The sequence below is a fragment of the Pinus tabuliformis genome, chromosome 3_1 (assembly GCF_031772625.1).
Source record: "Pinus tabuliformis cultivar Carrire ecotype Pingquan chromosome 3_1, CPIR1, whole genome shotgun sequence".
NCBI classification, from domain to species: domain Eukaryota; kingdom Viridiplantae; phylum Streptophyta; class Pinopsida; order Pinales; family Pinaceae; genus Pinus; species Pinus tabuliformis.
Genome location: NC_142301.1, coordinates 297508512 through 297518785, shown reverse-complemented (window position 1 = coordinate 297518785; position 10274 = coordinate 297508512).

Below are 10274 nucleotides of genomic sequence, written 5' to 3'. Positions count from 1 at the left end.
TCCTAAAATTTGGATTTCTTACAGGATTGTTTTGTGGGCTTTCCCATGATGATTTTCTCTCAACTGACTCCACTCTCTCACCTAATCTTTGCATACCATTGATTATTGCATCCAGTTTTTGATCCCAACCTGAAGGCTCTTCTTTAAATGTAGTCTTTCTCTCAGATATTGTCCTATTTCTCTTCGCTATCAGGTTGGCTTCTACACTAACTGCTATGTCCTGCATTTCAGCTAAAGTTCGGGGAGCCCTTTCTCTTAATTGGTATGCCATATCTGAATCAAATCCATCAGGGAAGGTATATAGGGCCAGATCCGGTGGGGGTCTAAGATTTTGGGGAATAGCACAGTAGACATTGTTAAACCGAGCACAGTAGTCCAAAACAATTTCTTGTGGACCTCTTTTGATTGTATTGTATTCAGCTAAAATATGAAGTGGGTCCTTTTTCTTCTCCCATCTGTTGATAAATGTTTGATACAGGGCTTCAGGGTCAGCTATAGAGTTTATCGGAAGTGACCTAAACCATGTTCTTACATCTCCTGTTAGGCTCTGCACAAAAATTTTCATTCTAACCCCATCATCATCTATTTCGTAGTTTTCAAAGTAGTCCTGCATTTTCTTAGTATGTTGAAGGGCTGGATAAAATCCAGTACCATCAAAGTATGAGATTTTGCTTTGGTACTCTTCAGGCATAGGATCTGGATTGGCCGGTAACTGCAGTGGAGCATATCTATTAGCCATGTTTGGAGGGACAATATGAATAACTGGGATGAATGGGACAAGGGGAGGAAAGGGGATAACTGGGATATGTGTAACTAATGGAGGAGTTGAGGAGGCACTATGAGGGGTGGAAGAAGAACTAGGAGATTGTTGAACTGTGGTATGAGGATGGCGAGAAACCTTAGCAGGGGTTGGAATCTCAGTGTGAACACCTATTTCAGAACCTGAATCTGAAAATGTTTCTTCTATTCTTTGTTTTTTATGTATTCTTGAAATCAGATTTGGGTTTTGAAACTCAGGTGATGGATTTGGATAAGGATTAGATCTTGTATGTCGGGTTTTCTTTTTAGGAGCCAGCCTTCTAAGATCTTCTTATGGAAAGTTTTCTAAGATGTATGAATGTTTAAAGGGACTGACCAGGTATAAACTAACAGTATGAGACTTAAGACTAAATAAATATCGACTGAGGAAGCTTTTATATACTTCTACAAATGCAAAGCAGAGGCAGTTTCCCAGGCTTTCTGGCTTTCCTTCAGACTTTATCTACAACGTTAAATACCAAAAAGAGGCTTATGAAATTGATTGTCCCCAGCAGAGTCGCCATTTATGTTAACACCCAGGTTGTTCCCTATGACTCCCAAGGGAATACGGCCGGGGTAACCACTAACCAATCTTTGGATTACAGGCCCTAGCCTGCCTGAAATCAGAGAGGGCTCTCTCTTTAAATTTTAGCTTTGTTTTGTAAAAAATTTAGGCTAGTTATGGGTTTAGTTTTTTGTTTAAAGTTTTGGTTGTGAAATGTTGTTGTGAGAAGGGCATGAAATGTTTGGGAGATGTTAGTCCATTGGGCATATGGAGTCAGAGATTTGGGACAGTCCTGGTGCCTGTGATGGAAAAGTTTTGCTGCAAGGCTAGATGACTATTCTTAATATAAACTCTGATTAGTGAATGAAACAGTGGGGGATGGAATTACAGACAGTGTGATAACAAATTGAACAACAATTTCTACTTAGTAGCATACATGAATTACTAAATAGAAACTGTGAAGGATTCAGGGTTTATTGGAGCAGTTAAGAATTTCCAATTTAAACAGCTGAGCCTATAGAAAACATTTATAGCAAGGATAGATTGAAATCAGGGTGTCTCCACGGACAAATCCTGAGCTATTCTTTTTCTTTCCTCCTAAGTTTAGATTAACATGTGAAAGATATGAGTTAAACTGATAATAAACATGAAAAGAGATAGAGAAAACTTATTATATCAAGACACAGCACTAGAATCCTGCAACATTCTGTAGTTCTAAGACACCAAGCATCAGTAAGACCAATTTCTGCAAACCCCAAAGCTTTTCTCTATTATTTCTCCAGAGATTACATCCGAGTTCTCCTTTGTAACAAGAAAACAACAACCCCGAAATGAACTGTGTGGGGGAGATTTTATACAAAAATATCAAGTAAAATATATAGAATGATAGTTATTGAGATATAACTATCTATACCAACTTTGTACAGTGAAGTTATTTACAAAATTTAAAGCCTGTAGTAAAGGTACATAACAGCTGTTTGCTGTTTGTCAGTTAATGATGACTTTTGGGCCCAAGGGTCGGATGCGTTAATTTTTGGACGGCTCCTGCTGACAACGACTGCTGTAGATGACACGTTGCGGCTCTGATGCCTTGGGGGTGCTGAACTATAATCTTTGACCCATGGTTGCTGATCTGTGACTTCTTTATTGATTCTCTGCTTGCTGTAAAATGCATTTGATTAAATTATTTTATCAAATCACAGCAGAGTCCTTATCATCTCCGTCCACCATTTATCAGTGGGCATCTGATGCCTTTACATCTTGTGTAATGTTTCATCATCATCTGTATATTTGTAGTAATTAGGGGGGACTTCAAACAGATGATTGACTTCATGTTCTATATAAAACAGATTTTCTAGTTTATCATACAGCTCTTGTCCTGTGGGCGGCCCAGTTTCTTCCGAAGTGCTAGATGAGGTAGTCAACTGATTAGTGATGTAGTTGTTGACTCTTTTTGCATATTGCTCATGAGAAGATAGCCTTCCTGCGCTGTTTAGTAAAGTGGGGAGTCCCCTGTCATATAATGCTGTGATCTTGGCACCAAAAGTATTTACCTCTGCTTGAATATCCTGACATTTTCTTTCTAGTGCCTGTACATAGTTTCTGAGGGTGAGTACCCTTTTGATCAGCAAAATTGTATCAGTTCTATCTCTGATACCCATGTTTGCTAACTGTATGCCAGTTCTGTTGTTCAACACATTGATCATTCTAGTAGCTACATCTAGCATACTTCCTAGAGAAGCTCTGGCTTTTTGACTTTATGCATAAGCCTTGCCCAGCAAATCCATTTGCTCATGGATGGTCTCTATATATTGCCATTGGTCTGTGATTGATTGACCAATATTTACCCATATGATTTTCTTGAGCTCTGTTATTGCTTTGCCCATGGCCATCTCTTTCTCTAGCTCTTTGATTTTTCTTTCCAAGGTCCTTACTTCCCTTGTCTTTTCTGCCACCTGTTGCTTAGATTTATCATGTTTCTCATTGAGTGTGGCCAATTTCTCCTTGGCTTCATTCAGCTCTGCCATCTGGGCTTCTAGGATTTGAATCTCCTTCATCATCTTCTGCATGTCTAGGCTTGGAGCCTGTTCTGGTGCCGTTGCTGGTGCTGATGTTGATGGAGTTGTTTGAGCTGTCTGCCCTGTGGGAGGAGCAGTAGTTTGAGGGGACTCCTCAAGGTCTATGACTTGCTGAGGGGGTTGAGATGGCTGGCCTCCCTCTTTCTGCTTTAGTGCCTCCTGCAGTGCAGCCTCTGTTTCTACCAATTTACCTTCTGTTTGGACCAGTTGCTGATGTAGTGTTATTAGCATGGCTACTGTATCCTGGTCTTTCCTCTGCTGAGCAACCTCTTCTATTTGGGGATGAAAGGTCACTGAGATCTTCACCAGTTTCTCAAAGCTGCAATATCTGCATCTCTTTCTTTTAGCAGTGCTTGCACAGCTTTGGGATCCTTTGGGTCATGCCCGAGCTCTATAATTATTTCCTCCAGAGACCTGATCCTGTTGTCTTTAGACTGGGAGGATGCCTTTTCTAACTCCAATTGTGCAGTGGTATTATTCAAAGAATTCTGCAATCTATAATTTATCATTGTTTTATCTGCAAGAGTGGCATACACCACCTCACCCATTTGCTTGTGCAATTCAATTTTATCCATTGGGTGGATTTCCTTGGACAAGATTTCCAAGTTTGTTCTTATATAATCAGCTGCAGACTGTGGCTGCAGTGCTGTGGGCTTGAAATGGCTCATTATCATTTTTCCCTCTTGCACATCATATGCAGACATCAACCTCTGCTGGTTTGTAGGAGCCATTTTCAACAAGTGGTTGTACAGCTGTAACCTCAATGGCTCATTTCTGGTTTTTATGTCTATGAATTGTTTCTTTATGCTAGACTCACCCTTTCTTTCTTGCCCTGAGGAGTTGATCTCTCCTTCAAGTATTCTTTGCTGCTCTTGCTGTAATGAGCTAGCTGATACCTCTGTGCTGGGGGGACCCATCTGTGTTTGACCAAAAGGCATCTCCTCCTCTGAAAAAGGATCGAGCCTTTGTCTCTTTTCCCCTTGCTGTGATGTTGCGGTACTAAGGGGAGTCTGTTCCTCTCTATCTCTCTTCTTACCCCTCTCTTCATTGATAGGGGTTTGGAGCACCGAAGTCTCCACTGTAACATTCTGTATTGGGGCCTCCTTTTCTTGCATTTTCTCTTCATTAGGACCACGAGCCTCTGCCATTTCTTCCTGCTGTTCAGGATGATTTTCAGGCTGTTTTTCTTGGGTTGATTGCTGCTCTTCAGGGGCCTCTTGCTATTCTGTTTCCTTGCATTTATCCTTGGCTGAAGTCTCTGATGTAATTGGGACTTGGACTGCCTTTTGCTGAGCTGTGGATGATGAGGCAGCTACTCCCACTTGAGTGCCTAGAGGAGAAAATACCTGTGAACAAAGCTCTAAGTCAGCCAACTTTTGGAGATTTCTTATTCCTTTTTGAGCTAATTCTTCTTGTGTAGTAGCCTCTTCTAAGGTGCCTTCCCTCCATTTTAGTTGATTTGCATATTTTTCTATGTGAGGCAACCTTAAGTGGTCATAATTGGCCAGCCTATATCTGACCCTTCTTAAGCTTATGAAATGATTGGGGTCGTATGGTTTCCAAAGGAAGCTGGTCTGTAAGCCAAGGATATTTAGCATTCTATCTGCCTCTTGCCAAGCTTCCTCCCTTTTATTGTAGATGAAGGGGCCTAATTGGTTTCTGACTTTAAGCTGTGCTTTCTTTCCCTTACCTGAAAAATGGAGTACATCAGCATTTCCAAATTGCCTGAAATACTCAAGGGCAAACAATCTCATAGGCACATATCTGGGCAAACTGTATGGGGCCAACTCACACCCATATATTCTGATAACTGTGTGGTTTTGGTAAAAATACCAATCCCCAATGATGTATACCTTGGACAACTGAAGAATTCTCTGCATATCATCAGTTAGTCTTGGAGGAGGTGAGCTCAGGAGCAGAGACATGGCTGGGTGGATGAAGAGGTATATAAACTCACAATAAGTGTAAGGGGAACAAGATCTGAGGTGAAAAATAGAGGACCAATAGACCACTGACCTTGGATTGCCTTGTGCATCCATTCTTTTCACAGAAAAAGGAAATTTCTCATGCTGATAGTATAGGATTAAATGATAGATATAGGAGGTGTATCTGAACACCCTGTCTCTTTCCAAGTCTATCAATTGCTCATGTATTTTATTGGAGATGTAGGTGGCATAGTCATAACAAATTGGGGGCTTGCCAGGGAAAACATGGCCATTATCGCCAGCACAGTTTCATCAATAATTTCTATTGAATTATAGCCCAATATGGGACTAATCATGTCTGCAAGGTCTGTGCCCAATTGATTTAGGTATACAAAATGGATAGGAGGGTACTTCATGGTCTCAGGGGTTGAATTAATGAACAATTGATTTATCTTGGTGATTTGAGCATCTGTCAGTTTAACTCCCTGTTTTATCAGATCCATCAGTGATAAAGGAGCTAATTTCTTGGCAGTTTTGAAGTTTAGCATCTCTCTAATGGCTGCAGGGGTGACATAAAAAACAACTGAGCCTGAAGGGTCAATCACAGCCCTCTAAGTGGGGTCATAGCAGGCAGCACACCGATGGATTAGGTCAGGAAACTGGTTGACCTGAGGGAGCTTGAAGATGGGGAGGAAAGAGTCCCAAATGCCCAAAATATCAGTTCCACTATTATGCTTAATTTTTAATTCATTTAGCAAGTGAATGTGATACTTGCTATTCATTAGCATTTCCTCTGATATTTGGTAATCTCTATCTGCTACTGGTTGCCACTCCAAGTCTCTCTGAGGGGCATTCAATGGAGCAATATTCAGGGCAACAGGTGCTACTGGTGTATCCATGTTTTACAAGCAAATTTGGGTTGAATTTTGACTATTTTGGGGGAAATACCGTCTTGCGCGGTAGGTTAGGTAATTTGCTGAATTACAGCCTGTTTCAGAGCAACAGGGGTGTAATTTGGCACAATTGGCCGGTTAAAAACTGATGGAATTGGTTTTAAGGCATAGCAGGCCTATTTCTCCAGGGAAAATGGTCAATTTTAATGGGTTTTTGACAATGCAGGACGAAACAGAGCGCACAGTTGGGGAATTGACAAATACCTGGTTTTTAACGGTGGTATTTGAGCTTGGTTGTAGTCGAATTCTGGGCAGCAGCAGCTCTGGATGGTCTTGGCAAGGTGCAGCAGAAAAGGACGCAAAAATACATGCAGGAGGCAGAGCAGAAAAACACAGAAAAATGCGCAAAAATGGCAAAATTTGGCCAAATATGGAATTTTTGGCATTGGCGCGAAAATTTGGATGATGTCAGCATGACGTCATCAGGTGGGGTTAGGGTTGGGTGACGTCAGCATGACGTCATTGGGTGATGTGGCAGCCTGTGAGTGGTCCACGGGGACTGCATAGGTGGCATGACAGCTCGGAGCGATGGCGGGCGAGGGCGCTGATGCGGCGGTGAGGTGGCATGACACTGGCATGACAGGACAGCGGAAAACCGGAAGTGGTAAGCGGTATGATATCGGACCGCCCATCATACGGAAGTGGGAATGTCAAAGGGCCACCCAATCCAGTGAGATAGCGGCGCGGTTCCCTGCCCATACATCAGCGGACGTCAAATTTCAGGCACTAATGGCAGTACATCGGGGCCGCTCCGAAATTGATGAGGGCCGTTGGATGGGAAAGCCCAGATCCGACGGCTGGCGGGAGGGCAAGTTGTCAGGGTGATACGGTCAGGCGGGGCATATAAAATATTATTATTTTCTGAAATATGTGCCCAGCAGAACATTATAAAAAGTGGGTTTTGCGGGTTTTTACAGAGTTACGTGTTAATCCCAGGATTAATTTTTCAGCGCTCTTTGGGTCGTGCTCAATGTTTTAGCGCTTGAAAACATTCGAAACGATTCATAGAGCTATAATGCTCGGGGAGGGGATATATATATTTTTTGGGTTTTTTGCATAATTTACATAGTAATAGGGGGAATAGGGGGTACAGGGAGTTAAATAGTGATAGATTAGCAGTTAGTATGAGTGGAAAAGGTGGATCAGGGGGGAGAAACACTAAGTTTAATATGAAATCAACTTAGTTTAGGAAGTAGATCAAAATGAAAAGAATTTTTAAACAAGAAATGTGGAAATGGCATATATACAAGTAAACATAGGATGTTAGCAAGATTTTCAGATAGGGAAACTTGGGAAGTTAGACATGCTCCATGGTGATGCTGCAAAAATGATAGAGAAGAGAAGCTTCTCTATCCAATGAAGTTTTCTTGCTCTAGACCAACAAAATTGAAAAGAGTTGACACTTCTGCAACCCCATCTACCTACCCATCTACTTGCCTAGCATTTTTTTGTTTCTTCATAGAGGGTGCACTTGGACTAGCAAACCCTCACTTGTTCTTTTCTTTTCTTTTTTCTTTTTTCTTTGCTTTTCTATCTACAACGAACCTTATTACCTCCAAGGCCCCAGATTAAGCAGTTGGGAACCTTAATTCTCTACCTAACTACTGGCCTGCCAAGATTAAGCAGTTTGGACAGGCTTCTTTCTCTATTCTTATGACAAGAAATTGAAACATGGCATGATCCAGATTAGGCTGGTGGACCATCCATCCAAAATTCAGTTAACATCAAGCTATGTACACATATTGCATTCTCTTGGAAATATGGGATCTTTGCATCACCAAAGCAGAGCATATTTGAAACTTTCTTTGCCAATCATGAAATATGAAACCTATTGGTATAGGTATCTAACAGGACACATCAAAGAGAGTGTCCTAGAGTATTCCTCAAAGTACATAAAATGATACACAACTCCAATGGAACTTCAAAATTTTGTCATATAAGAGTGACATGTACCTATCCCAAGGTATTCTACACAACCCTAATGGTACAAATCTATATCATGTGAATAAATGAGTCTATTTTTAGCTTGGAAGAAACTACCTAGTTACAATTCGGAAAGAAATACAATTAACAAGTGCAAGGGAACTCACCAATGATGAAAATGGACCCTATGGTACCTAGAAAAATCCACTAACTATGAATAATTAAGTGAATTTTAAAGACTTGCAAACTTGACCAATCAAGAGCTAATGAGGTAAATCCATTGGTAATCATAAATAACCCTGCCATTAAGGCCTAGAAGCTCAAAGGTACTACTAGTTCCTTGTTATGTAACCAAATCACAAATTAGAGGAAGAGATAGATCAACGGATTTAAAATAAGCCTCTTCGAGGGGGTTACCTCATTTTACATGACATAAATGAACAATTATTGGATGATTGAAATGACAAAACCTCCTTGGTATATATAGGAGTCTAAAGGGTCACAATATAATCAGGGCCTATATAACAACAATAATGTAAGGGATCAACATTAATGATAGTGGGCTTCAGTAAGGAACAACAATAACAATGATGGGGCTACTTAGGGCATAACAATAACAATATAGGGTTTACACTAGTATTATAGGGACCTGGCATGCCCATCTCCTTCAAAAATGTGGTGTCCTCAATGCTTGAGTAGTTTTGGATGCTTCTATATAAAATTTTCATCCTCCCATGTGGAATCTCAAGTGGGTAAGTTCATCCACTTAATGAGATAATCTGAAAATTATCAATTATGTAGCTGTGAGGTTTTTGTTTCCATGACTAATTTAGGTTCAAATATGATTTTTCCTTCCTCATAAAGATTTGGCAATATTGTTTAGACTGGAAGTTTGCCTCCTATAACTTTCTTTAAACATGAAATATGGAAAATTGGTTGAACTTGAGAAGATTCATACAACTCGAATTTTTATGCCATAGTTCCAATATTTTCCAACACCTTGTAAGGACCATAATACATGGGTGATAATTTACTATCCTTCTTAGCTTGATTGAGGGACATTTTTTTGTATGGTTGTAGTTATAAAAATACCCAATCTCCTATATCAAAACTTCTTTCATTCGATGCTGAGCCAGATTCAAATTCTCCATTAAGAGTGGCGAGCTTGTTGCTAATGATAAATGTGATATTCCACTACTTGAACCTTAGAATTTTCTCTTAAATATGATGTGATGGATGGTAGATGATATCCAGAAATTTCCATAAATGGGTTCATTTTTTTTGTGGTATGGAAGGAAGTGTTATACCACCATTTTGTTAGAGGTAAACTAGTTGACCCATTATGGCAAAGAAACTCAGATATCCTTCCAAACATTTTTTCACTTTCTCAGTTTTCCCGTCAAATTGAGGACGATAGGATTATCTATGAGCTAATTGAGTACCAAGGTCCAAGACAAGAAAATAATTATGTCAAAAATTTTCTAGTGAAAATGGGATCTCTGTCACTTACAATAATCTTTAGGTTTCCATCTAGCTTTTGAACTATTTCCATAAATGCAGTAGGAATTGTACTAACTTTCATAGGATGAGATAGTGCATAAATGTCTCCATACTTTGTAAGTTTATCAACTACCACCATGATGACATTATTTCCTTTAGACTCGGGTACCTGTGCTAAAACCCATAGAGGCATCCTCCCATTGTTGACTTGGAATGGCTAAAGGTTCTAACAAAATCGGGGTTTTAATTCTCTCAACTTTATTTTTTTAACAAGAAAAAATATTCAACCACAAAGTTCTTAATATCATATTTCAGGCCATCCCAAAAAAATTCCTTCTTAGCCTTGAATTAAGTTTTTATAAATCACGTGTTCCCTCATAAAAGAGAGGTGTGCAATTCAAAATTAATATTTTGTTTGAGTTGGGAGTTCTTACATAGATATAAGTGATCTTTGTACAATAATGAATCATTTTTCCATACAAATCTATCAGATGTACTAGGAGCTTGCTTCAAATTTAGAATGAGTGTCAACTCCTCTTTGTCATTCTTCCATTCATCCCTTACTTCAGTTATCCAATCAAGTAGGATAATA